At 45.4% G+C, this 12,612-nt stretch overlaps 1 protein-coding gene and 1 long non-coding RNA gene across 5 annotated transcripts in view; one reads left to right on the top strand and one right to left on the bottom strand.

Moving 5' to 3' along the window:
* Nucleotides 1-8,708, bottom strand: part of Fryl (FRY like transcription coactivator) — a 237,975-nt gene extending 229,267 nt beyond the window's left edge. For 3 of the 4 annotated variants that reach the window (XM_063273429.1, XM_063273428.1, XM_063273431.1), the window contains exon 1: nucleotides 5,047-8,708. The gene's annotated coding sequence lies outside the window, so the exon portion shown is untranslated. The remainder of the gene's footprint in view (nucleotides 1-5,046) is intronic. The other variant, NM_001427275.1, reaches the window with a different exon arrangement.
* Nucleotides 6,259-9,480, top strand: LOC134481841 (uncharacterized). Its single transcript, XR_010057699.1, has 2 exons — nucleotides 6,259-6,397; nucleotides 8,785-9,480. It is a non-coding gene; the product is annotated as an uncharacterized LOC134481841 (long non-coding RNA).
* The last annotated feature ends 3,132 nt before the right edge of the window (nucleotides 9,481-12,612 follow it).

Here is a 12,612-nt window from a genome sequence, read left to right as displayed (position 1 = left end):
TTGGAATCAAGCCTAGATTGTTTACAAGAACAGCAAATGCTCTTAACCACTAAAGCATCTCTCGGGCTCATCCTCACAAATCTGGACTGATCAAAATTGCTACCTTAATGATCAAGTTCTACAGGACCACCCTTAGTCAGATGGCTCTCTGGACTGACCGACCCCAGTTTTCAGACTTCCATGGTCCCTTATTTCTCAACCCTTCAACTCTTTCCATCATGAATACAGAGGTCAAGGGGAGCTGGTAAGGAAGGCCCCTGTGTAAAAGTCAAACACTACGCAATGGATTTTAAACACGGGTGATTTTTCAAAAATTTTTTTCACAAAAAAAAAAAAAAATCCACAAACGGTAATGAAAACACTGATTTATTTTAGTGCCTCATCTTAAAGAGAAATGTGTTACTACTCCATCGGCAAAATGTGAAAGACTTGTCTGGATACAGACATACATAATGTTGTTGTCTGATTGACTAACCAGAGGGACCAGCAGTGTTTGAAATGCCAGATAACAAGTCTAGGGCTCACAGGTTTAAGTCACCAAGCACTGAACGCCTGAACCGACCTCCTAGGGAGGCGGGGTGGGGCTGCCAGGACACCCTGAGAGAGGCCACACAGAGCAACAGCTAACAGGTGACTACCAGACTTAACCTCATCCTCCATGCCTGCCCCCAAATCCACAGCAGGCACAACTCCCCAAAGTTACCAACTGGATGTAGACCTTCTGTGGTGAGGCTACCTCTCTGCTAGTAGCTGAGTTTTCTATTCCGAAACCTTAGAAAACTTCTCCGGAGTCACTTAAAGGAGCACCTAGAAATAGACTCACCTACTTCCTCAGCCCACACTGCAGCTGCCTGTCTGGAATGAGCGGCCTCAAGTGAGGAGCAGAACCCCTTCTGTAGTCCAATCAGGAACAAATCTGGGCTTCTCTCTGGGATACTTGAAGAGTGAGTTGTGAACCTCAAAGCAGTTCCTTAAAATTCTCTCTTGAGATCACACGAATCAAAAACTACCAAGAAATTATGCTTAGCATGTACTCTAAAAAAATAAATAATAAACAAAATAAATAAATAATAAAACACTTTCATTCTTAGTTAAAAAAAAAAACAAAAAAAACAAAAACCATACGGGGTAAAGGCAGGTAAAATGTTTCCAGCATGCTGCAGCTGGTCATTATTTTTTTAAACCTTATGCCCACATCTTGATCACAAGCACATGGATGGTGGCCTTCTATCTTCTATTCAATGAAAAGCAAGAATTACATACAGAGTCTGGGGAATAAGAATTACATAAATATTATTATTTTCCTTCATTCACATATAATCACAACTTTCTAAGATTTTCAAGAAAAATCATTTAGGACAGTTCTGAGGTTGTAATAAAGGAACAATAGCCCGCTAGCAAGGGCTACAGGAGTGAAGGATGCTATGGGGCATTCTTGACGTCTGAAAGGCGTCTTCCTTACTAATGAGCATGTGAGCTTTAGTGATAAGGAAAAGTGTTTCCTTTAAACTCACACAAATACTTTCCTCCGAGTACTGGCAAGTGCTGGAGCTTTTCTATTCTTCTTGGTTTATAGAATAATGGGGGACAAATAAAACTGCCCACTTTAGGCAGCAGTAAACATGTTAGGGTTCCAACTTCAGCCAAGTTCCACAGTCTAATGACAGAAATGTACAGGTGCTCATACTGAATCAACAGACAAGAACAAGGCTTGCTCTGCACAGGCCCAAACGGAAAGAGAAGTCACTTCTGATGAAGAAGACGGAGGGCCCACTTAAGGACAGGGTGATATGCTTGGCCTAGGATGGAGGGACCTGCCCATTCTGAAGGGAACGACTGAATTCATATTTCAAGCTCTGACACCTCCAAAATACTTCAGAGATTTGTAGTTAAAACACTAGAATTCATACCCAATCCACATCTAAAAATATCCTATGTAAATACTTTAATTCACATAGTAAAATTTCCCACAATATCTAGGTTTCTTCCATTCAGTGTTTCTTTACCCATGATTCCAGAGTCACTGTTACCCTGGACAAAGTACTGCTCTGACACACCCCTGTCTTTCTCCCATGGAGAGTAATTTTAATTCCCTCCAATAAAGTTCTGAATTAGACTGTCATCCATGTCTACTCTATCTCCCATACTTAAACATGTAGGTATTAACAGACATTGATGGTAGAGCAAGTCTAATTCTAATAGTTGTGATAAGCGAACGCCATCGCAGAAGATAGCTGTCCAACGTATTATAGAATGCAATCACAACTTTATATACCAACAAAGAATACTGAGACTAAGATGGCTTTGACCAAAACAAACCACTTTTTGTTCACTGGTAAAATCTTGTTCGGAAACAATTTTGTGGTTGTTGTTGTTGTTGTTATTGTTGTTGTTGTTGTTGTTTTCCAGTGGGGATAGGGAAAGGTGAGGGTTGGGCTCAGTGGTCCCGAGCTTGCCTTTCATTCAGGAAGGCCTGGGTTCAAGCCTTACTGTAGGAATTGTTACTGTTACAACTACCTCATCAAGTCTGGGGATAGAGCTCAATGGGAGAGTAGTTTGCACCATCTGTATCAGTTAGAGCAAAAAGTATCATCCTCAACCTTTGTAAGATAGTATCTTTTTCTGACTCAAAGACATCAAACAGTTTCTCTACTGGGTATGCAGTTACACACTGGATCTGCAAAGAAAGAATGCAGAGTGGACCATCCCAGCTCTCCCAAGAATCTCTAAGCACAGTCTAAGTCTCATAATTATCTAGAAATATATATGCAGTACCCAGAAAACAGAAAAATGCAAGCCATTCAGTACATAAAGCCTAGGCATTTCAAAGATAAGTATTCCGGAACATTTTCTTTTTGTGTGCTCTTTTTAAAAGTTCAGAAAGTCTATTGTCTAAACATGCCACTAAATAAATAAATAAAAACAGGAAATTTTAAATGTATTTTAAACACCTACTTCCTATAATAAGCAAGAAAGATTATGCCCGGGTACTTGCTTGATACTGTTAGCACAGGGGAGTTAAAATAATAAGGCGGAACAAAGATGATATTAAAATGAAGGTAAGTTTTTTGCAACTTCATTTCCTAACTTCTGTAACAGAGCAAAGAATTCTCAAGTATCAATGTCTGAAGTTGGACTTGTTTCCCAAATATAGTTTGTGTTATTGAGATGGGAACTTTCAACATTCATTCAAAAGTTATTGGACAGTAGCTTAATTTTAAACAAATTTTAAAATCTGCATTGCCTTGAAGGAAGGAAGAAAAAAAACCACCCAGGCCAGGTAGGTGTCTCAACAAAATGCATTCTTGCAAAGTACAAAATACTGTAACAGGGCACAAGGCAACCAGGATCAGATGCTACGTCTGAAAATAATTAACACAAATAAGGACCAAAGAATCACACGCTGGATGCTACTTCCTTGGTAAGGTTGCAGCTTGCTGCCTCCAAGTGCTCGAAAAACCATCGCTCAAGAAACTGTCAAAATGAAGGCTTATGAAAACATTCTTTTCTAAATAAGGACTCCAACAAGGGTTGTGTTGTTTCTAGCTATGAGGTCTGCTGCAAGTATTGACAAGTTCAACACCGGCATAACGTTCACAGTGCAAAGACTTCTTATTTTATTCACCAATAGCAAGAGTGTCTGCCTGCAAGTAGTTACAATGCCTGCATTCAGTAGGGAGATCAACTTTATGGAAGGCACCTGCTAGGCGGAACAGCAGTGTATAAAACCAACTTTTTATTTCCATCAAAAGTTGTTCATTGTCGTCGTGGTCCCCCCCCCCCCGCCCCCTCAATCCTACAGACCCTGGCAACCTGCTTTACTGTCTTTTCCTTCTCTTCCCCAAAGAGCTTCTGTCGTAGAGTCCGGGTAATAGTTTCCCTAGTTCAAAGGTTAAAGCACATTTAGCTCTGTCTGAAGCGCTAGCCCCCTCAGCCAGTCCCCCATCCATTTATTCTTTTATTAAAACCGTAGACTGGGACTTAGTGGTCCCATATCCTCGAAAGTCCACAAGAAAAGCGATTGTAGGTAGTGAGGAACAAAGCTGGACCGGTAGTAAAGACCGAAAGCATTCAGGCCCCAGGTCGCCTTAGATATCGGCCTCTGCAGACGCAAGAAACGAGGCTCGACCGGGCCGGGACAACCTGCCGCCCGGAAGCAACAACTCCCATCACAACGCAAAGAAAAGTTGCACGACAGAGCTCCGGCCCACAAGGAGCCAGCGCCGGTGTCCGCGAAGCCGGTGGCCCGGGCTGAACAGGCCGGGCCGCGGGCGGTGACTGTGGCGTCCGCCGGGCCGACCCCGGCTCCGGAAGACGCGGGACCGGGGGTGCGCCGCCGCTTCAGGCGGAGTGGGCTCTGCGCCCAGGTCCGTACCCCTCCCAGCACCGCAAGCAGTGGGTGGAGAGACGCGGCGGAGGATCGCGGACAATGCCCGGCCCGGCCGGCAACCTCGGCGCGCTGCGCGGGCCTGTCGCCTCTCCTCCGGAGGCCGCCTGCCCGCACCCTCAGCCGGGTCGGATGAGCAACGCTGCAGCAGCGCCTGCCGCCACCGCCCCGCCGCCCGCTTCCTCGCCGGGCGGTTCCCGGGCCTCGGTAATCCCGCGGCGTGCGAACGGAGCCGGCGCGCCGAGCGGCGCAGGGCGCGCGCTCGGAGCAGCGGGGCGCGCGGGAAGAGCGGAGCGAGCGTGGGGACGACGGCGCGCGACCAGGGCAGCCGGGCGCGCGGGTAGAGCCGGGCACGGGCCGGGAAGGAGGCGCGCAGCAGAGCGGGGCGCGCGGTGCTCCACACGGGTCTGCCGCAGCTCCGACGGGCTTTCGGTTGACCCCGGCTCAGTACCGCGCCGGCGTCCGTTAGGAGCCTCCCCAGCCGGCACCGCAGCCGCCCATCCCGGTCCGCCTCCCTCGCGGCTCGCAGCAAGATGGGTAGCCGGGCCAGGGCCGGGGACCTGGGATCCCACCGCCGACGGTCGGCGGGCATCCCGGAGCCTGCCCCCGGCGCTGGAAGAGAAAGTGAAATGAAGCGCCTTTCCCCAAACAGCACCTACCAGGTCCCCAGTCCCGTGCAGCTGCCTCGCTCCTCCAAGCGCCGCCGGTCCCCGCCCTCGGGCCCCAGGCTCCGTTCTCTTTGACAATGGCGCGTCCCCTTTAAGGAATAATCCGATCGGGACCGATCCGTGGTTAAACCTCCCTCCGACTCTGATTTTAACCGGATTTCTGTCTCTCCCAGAGCCCGACGGGCGCCCGGCGGTGCTGCGAGCTCTGCCCACCCCTTCCCTGCCCCGCCCACCCACTCGCCTTCCTGATTGGCGAGGGAGACTACACCAGGAACAGCGATCCTCGCCCTCCACTGGTCCGCCTCCCCGCCGCTCAGAGTTTCCCCACCTTCGCCCCGCCCCCTTCCCCGGGTTGGACCTACCTCTAATCACTCTCGGTCCTCGCCTCCAACGTTGCTTTGGAGAACTGGCAGTCACGGCTCAGCCTCCCGCCTCCGGAAAGCTAACTTTATTTTTATTGGTAGAAAGACATCTTCCTGTGCACCTGATTGGACAAGGAAGGGCAAGTCTGCACGCCCCTTACCTATTATCACTCTCCCTGGACGGCTGAAAGACAGTCAAAGTCTTCCTTACTTTGCCACCCTCCAAGCCTCTGTCCCTTTAAATGTTGGTAGAGGTCGAGCACAAACAACCTATACTGAGGAAGGCGGGAAAGGGAGATGGAAAGGATGCAAAAATCTTCAGATAAGAAGCACATCACACCAGCTGTGGGATCCTGAGAATCCAATCCTGCCGTTTCGTGAATGGAGTGAGAACACCTGAAATCCTAGTACTGGCTCCTGAGAATTAACCAAGTTCACACTCCCTGTCCACTCTGCTCACATCCTTGACTTTCTGGCTTGGCGCACCCGGAAGAGTTTACGAAGGTGTCGGCAAACCTAGGGGTTTCCTTGTTTATCTTGCAATCGGACATTCAGAAAAGCGTTAAGTCCTTCCCAATAGAAGTTCCGTTTAGGTCACGTCCTGTGTGTCGTACTGGCGTTTGCGCGGGACTACGTTAATTTTTTAGAAAGATTAAACATATTGTCCTTTCTGCTGATATTCTCAAAGTCCCTCTTGCTACAAATGCGGGCACCAGAGAGCTAGTCTTTGAAGGACAGTGGCACCTTTTTTTTGGGGGTGGGGGGGACGTCTACCCAAAGGAAGAGGGAGAAGTCTGTCAAGGAGAAGCCTTACAGTGGCAGAACCCTGCTCAGTAAAGAGGAGGGATCCTGCGACAGCCTAGGCATCTACATTAGCTTATCACCAGGTTCCTACCCCAGATGTAGGATACGAAGGTTATTTCCAGAAAAACTGAGTGTGATCACGGCTTTGGGACCCGCCGAGAAATATTAAAGAACGAGTAAGTGTTCTCTCCCTCTTTGCCATGGTCTTTGAGACTCTTGATGTCAGACCATCTGTACTTTATAATTACATGGGGTGCAGTCACCCAGTGGAGTCCAGTAATGCCAAGAAAGTGGCTGGGCCCAGTGGCGCCCCAAAAGCCTGTCCAGCTCAGAGAAATAAGCGTAGACAGTTAAGAGATAAGGCGTTTTCCTGAGCTCAGGGACAGAGAGCTATTACTGTCGAGGAGCAGTAAGAGAGGCAGGATGTGGTTGGGGTTTTCAGGTCCTTTTGAGTTGTTTGTACATTTTTTGCAGTAGTGGGGATTGAATTTAGGAACTCATGCATTCAAGATAAGTCCTCCACCAGTGAGCTAAAGTCTCAGCCCCACACGATTGTCACACAACAAGACAAGAGATGGGAAATTAGCTGTTTTTTAAGGCCTTCACAAATACAAGTATCCAATTACTACCTTTAACTAAGCCCTCTATCCAACCTACTCCTCCAGATAAAGTCATTCCTTTTTCCCATATCTGCAAGGGAATTTCTTCAAAGATCACCCCCCAAGGATATCCTAAACTTCCATTATTCACGTCTCATATAAAATCACATACCATTGGCATGTAGCATGGAAGATCCTCTCATATATTAAAAATAATCTCTAGAGTGTTTCTAATACCTAATGCAATGTCAGTACTATGGTGATCACTATTCTACTGAGTCACGAGGACCAATAACACCTGTACATGTTCAGTGCAGACATAATCAGGGTGGGACTTGCTACATAGTGCATGCCACAATAATTTAAATCCCCTGTCCTCCCAGTATTTTCCATCCATGCTGACTAAATCGAATGAAGATAAGGAACCTGAAGTTATAGTTGACTGCACCCATGTATATACCTATAGATATACACATGTATAGGTATATACATGGGGGCAGTCGACCATATATGTATCTATCCATATATGTGTAGGCACAAATATGTTCTTTTTCAGGACCCTCATTCATCATTTATGAACTTCACTTTCGGTTTTGTGGGTTTTTTGTTTTTTGGGTTTTTTTTTTTTTTTGTTTTTGCTTCTGTTTTGTTTTTCAGTGCCAGGGATGGAATTAAGAGCCTGCACATGTTGACTACACATTCTGCTGTTTAGATAACTAACTCCTAGCTCTTAGTCAACCCCAAGCTTTGAGGCTACTTCTGGCTTCTAGCTGTCTACTAGACTATAATAAGACTATTCTAATAGAATACTCAGGAGATAAAGGCACCTGGCAGTTCAGGTGTATACACAGCTGTAGCTTTTGTTTGCATCTAGGTAAAATTTTCAGTTCCGTCTAAAGCACCTGCTTTATGAGGTCCGGCTAACTAGTGTTCTGTTTTGCACCAGCACTCATGACCTCAGAAGGCAGGCTATAGTTACTTTAGGCTCTCTTTTATTTAACTGACTGTGCCAAGTTTACCACCTTTCACATGGTAAATATATATATATATTATTTTATATATATTATTGTTTATATATAGTATATCAATAAATAGTTCATTATTCTGCACTTGTCCATGACAGACACATTCATCCCATTTCAGTCCACACACATGGCATGTAGGCTGGTCTTGAACTCGCTACATGGCTGAAGATTACCTCCAACTCCCCATCTTCCTATCTCCTTCACACCAAGTGATTGCAGGCATATACCACCGTAACTTCCTAGGAAGAGTGATTATTAATGTTGTATAGCACAATTGAGTAATTACAGTTGACAAAAAAGGAAACAAACAAAAAAATCGACTCATTGAATACTTAAAAGGGGTAGTAGAATTAATTTCTCAACAGTTAAGAAATGGTACATTGGGGGCTGGAGAAATGGCTCAGTGGTTAAGAGCACTGACTGTTCTTCCAGAGGTCCTGAGTTCAAATCCCAGCAACCACATAGTGGCTCACAACCATCTGTAATGGGATCTGATGCCCTCTTCTGGTGTGTCTGAAGACAGCTACAGTGTACTTATATATAATAAATAAATAAATCTTTAAAAAAAAAAAAAGAAAGAATACATGTGTTGTGAGGAGACAAACACCAATCACCCTAAGTGGATCTTAATACATTGAATACAGCTGAAAAAATAGGTGTACTTACTATCTTTAAATTTAAAATTAAAACATACTTTGAAAATAACACAAGAACATAACTTTCTTAGAGAAGGCCCGGTCTTAACACTTTCCATATTTAAATGGGTTTTCCCATTTAACTAGCTGCCATCCATTGAGAGCAGCAATGAAGCCCAGCACTTACCAGTTTACAAAACAGTCCAGCCTATTTTACTGACTGAGGCAGAAAAGGCCCAGGACCGGACTTCGTAGAAGGATTTCCAGCTCTGTCCTACTTACAACACTGTTGGGATTTCTTCAGGCACGTACTGGGTATCATCTAAGCACTTCGACAAAACAAAGAAGTCCCTTCATAACTTGACTCCAGTCTACCTCTCAGGTTTCCTTCCTGATCGATCCTCCTTGACAGTCAAGCCTCAGTGCCTGGAGCCATCTGGTGCCCTTGGTGAGTCTCACCTTCCCTTCTTTCCTTCCTGAAGGGCTTGCCATCCATCAAGTGGCTGGCCTAGTGCAGGGGTTCGCTTTCCTTAGGAGGCCCTCCCTGATTTACTCTTGGTGCTACTTTCTTACTGAGTGGGGACTGTTGTGATGACGGGCCTCACACTGAAGACAGAAGCTAGACACTTCCTTTCTGTCTCCTTTACCATCCTCGTTTGCTCTGGAAAAGCAAGACCACACGTGTGTGACTTCGCTACCACACCATTTAATGTGAAATCAGGCCTCATGGAAGGCTTTCCGTGAGTGCACAGCAGACTGAAATGATGAGGAAGAAAAGTTAGCCCACACACAAAATTCAGTCTAGGCCTGAGTACCATTCTAAGGATTTCATGATATTTTGTTGTAAATCTATCTTCAGTTCCAAAGTGTTACCCAGGCTCTCCCCCCACCCTTTATTTCATACACTTGTAAAATAGTCAAAAATCATGGGGAACTTACATAAAGCATATCAACTCTTCGTTTTGCAAAGTATAGTATAACCAATAAATAATACATAAAACTCATGTCCCATTCTTCTCATTATTAAACATAGGAACTGTTTTATTAAAGGGTTTTTAAGACAGGGTTTCTCTGTGTAGCCCTGTCTGTCCTGGAACTAGCTCTGTAGACTAGGCTGGCCCCAAACTCAAGAGATCTGCCTCTATGGGCATGTGCCACCACATCTGGCAACGAGCACATTTTAAGATCAAAAATTTAGAAAATGGTGACTTCAGACTCAATGAGTTTTGAACTGAATATCATGAAGAACTTCCAGGGACCTCGGAGTGAGTCTAGAATACTCTGCACTTTACTTGATCTAAGGTTCATCACCACCTGTTCTTCATGCCTATGTGTGGTGTACATGTGTGCACATGTTCATGTACATGCATCTGTGTGGAGATACAGAACCATGTGTGTCTGTGCGAAGGCAGGAGTTGGAGCTAAATGGGATCCTTCCTCTGCCTCTCTGCACCTTGTTACAAAGTCTCTTGCTGAACCCAGAACTTCGTGATTTTAGACCAGAGGGGCAGTGAGTCCTGGGGATCTTCCTGTCTCTACCTCCTAGATGCTAGGTTTTCAAGCATGCATGGATGTGCCTGGTTTTTACATAGATGTTAAAGATCCTAAGTGAGGTCTGCATGCTAGCACAAAAATCTTAAACCCAAACCAAAACAAGCAAACAAGGGTTTCACTGTGTAGCTGTGGCGGACCTGGAACTCACTGTTAAGACCAGGCTGGCCTCCAACTCAGAGATCCACAAGCTTCTGCCTGCTGAGTTCTGACACTAAAGCTATGAGCCACCAGGTCCAGCACAAAAAAAGCACTCTGAATATTAATATGTTCTTAGCATCTCCCCCATAATATTCCTAAGGAGAAAAATCACTTGAAAATAAGAAAAATATCTCCCATAATATTTATAAGGAGAAAACATCATAAATTTTTGCCCTATTACAAGTATATATATATACTGTTTCCTGTCAGACTGTATGAGGAAAAATAATGTTTCTTCTGGAGCTTGGTGAGTGTGTGTGTGTGTGTGAGTGAGTGAGTGTGTGTGTGTGTGTGTCTAGGAGCTGGAGGAGGTCAGAAGAAACCCCTTGGATGTGTGGAACTGGAGCTACAGATGGGTGAAAACCACCACATGGGTGCCAGGAACGGACTCCTCTGTAAGAGCAGCCAGTTCTCTTCCCTGCCAGTTCTCTAACCCTTGCTTCTAAGGCCTTTGTAAGTAACTCTAGGATTCCTTCGTTATCTATCATGTTTCATAGAGTCCCTCCTCTCCTCTTGGAAAGCCTTGTTGCTCTTTAAAAAAGAATTTTTGAATCCTTAGAGGATCCCCCTGTTCTTTGGCAAGGAGGGAAACTACATATCTCGGTTTCCTTTTTAAAATATTTTCAGAGCCAACAAGATGGCTCAGAGGATAAGAGTGGGGGCCGTAGAGGCCTTGACAACCTTCGATTCCTACAGTCATGTGGAAAACCACGGTGTGGTGGCACAAATCTGTAATGCCACTACTACAAAAGTGAGCAGGGAGGCAGAAACCAGTGACTGAGAACTGGTGGAGCTCGCTGGCCTCTCAAGCAGCAAGGAAGAGACAAGAGGCTGTGCCTCGGCAAGGTGTGAGGTGAAAGCTCTCCAAAGCTGGCAGCCTCTCTCTGATCTCCACATGTGTGCGCATCTACCTGCACCCCACCTCTCTCTCTCTCTCTCTCTCTCTCTCTCTCTCTCTCTCTCTCTCTCCCTCTCTCTCTCTCTCTCTCTGTGTCGCACACACACACACACACACACACACACACACACACACACACAAACACAAATGAAGTTTAAATAAATAACCACTTACCCACACGGCATATGTGTTTCTCTTGAACTTTTAATAACTTAGGTTAATGCCCAGTGTCTATCCTATGTGACAGGGTAAAGCCATGACAATGCAAACCACACTGAAGCATGTTGGGCTGCTATAAGTACAAATCATTTTGTGATAGCACAAACCAATCAGATACAAGTTCTTCATGGTGGGATGATAATTTTCATCCCCCATAAAGAAAACCCCCAATGCCGTGGTAAAGTCTAGAAACATTATGTTGTAAACTGGAGTGCATGATGAACGTAGATGAGACCCAACCCCTCAACAACAACAAAAAAAAAACAAAAACAAAAAAACACACACATCGGTTAACGGAGCTGCCTTTACCAATAATATTCTAACTTTTAAGTATTTTACTGTTGGTTGTTAATATTTTGTGATTTCCTTCTCCTTCCTTATCACAGAAGGAATTGCATTGTAAAGAAAGCTACTGGGTAAAAAAACGTTAATAGAAAGAAGAAATAGGGGGCTGGGGATTTAGCTCAGTGGTAGAGCGCTTACCTAGGAAGCGCAAGGCCCTGGGTTCGGTCCCCCGCTCCGAAAAAAAGAAAGAAAAAGAAAGAAGAAATAAACCACAGAGTCTTTATTAGCTTTCTAGCTGGACACCCGTGAGGGAATCATCACCTATCTTGGATGTATCATTTAACTTGGAGAAGCAAATGGCACTGTAGAAAGGCCACCTAGATCCAGATCAGTCCCTTTCATCTACCCTGCCATGAAGACACCACGGAATCCAGCACCCCAAAGCAGATGCAGTGGGTAATTTTTAGATTTTTTTTTTCATTAAAATACTTGAAAAACTAAATGGCTTGCTTTCCCGTGACTAGCTTTTGTGGTTGTTTTTTGTTTTTGTTTGTTTTCTTTTCTTTTGTGTCAGACTGAGGATGGCTTTTTGATCGCACATATTCAAGGCAAGCCCCGTAACACTGGCTCACATGTCCCGCCCGCCCATCCCACTTTTGGATGCATCCAGTCGAGCTTGCTGTCCCTGTCCCTTTCACTGCCGAGGTTGCATGTCCCACACTTAGCTTCTCTGTCACTGTGTTGGTGGTCATTAGTACCCACTTTGAAACGAGCTTAAAACCTTGCTAGACTTCAAGGTGTATTTTCAAGTGTTCTGCTAGGTATGAATTTGTACCCTGGAAGAGTTAGGATACTTTAAAGAGAGCTGGAAGCAATATTTAATATGTTCCTGTGTATGAATGAAAGAAGAGGCGGAAGTCCCACACCCGCGGATCCCGGCCCACAGCAGCTCTCTGCTACCAAACCCCGTGGGAGAGA

The sequence above is a fragment of the Rattus norvegicus genome, chromosome 14 (genome assembly GCF_036323735.1).
Source record: "Rattus norvegicus strain BN/NHsdMcwi chromosome 14, GRCr8, whole genome shotgun sequence".
NCBI classification, from domain to species: domain Eukaryota; kingdom Metazoa; phylum Chordata; class Mammalia; order Rodentia; family Muridae; genus Rattus; species Rattus norvegicus.
The sequence above is the reverse complement of the archived record's forward strand: the minus strand, read 5'-3'. Positions and strand labels throughout refer to the sequence as shown.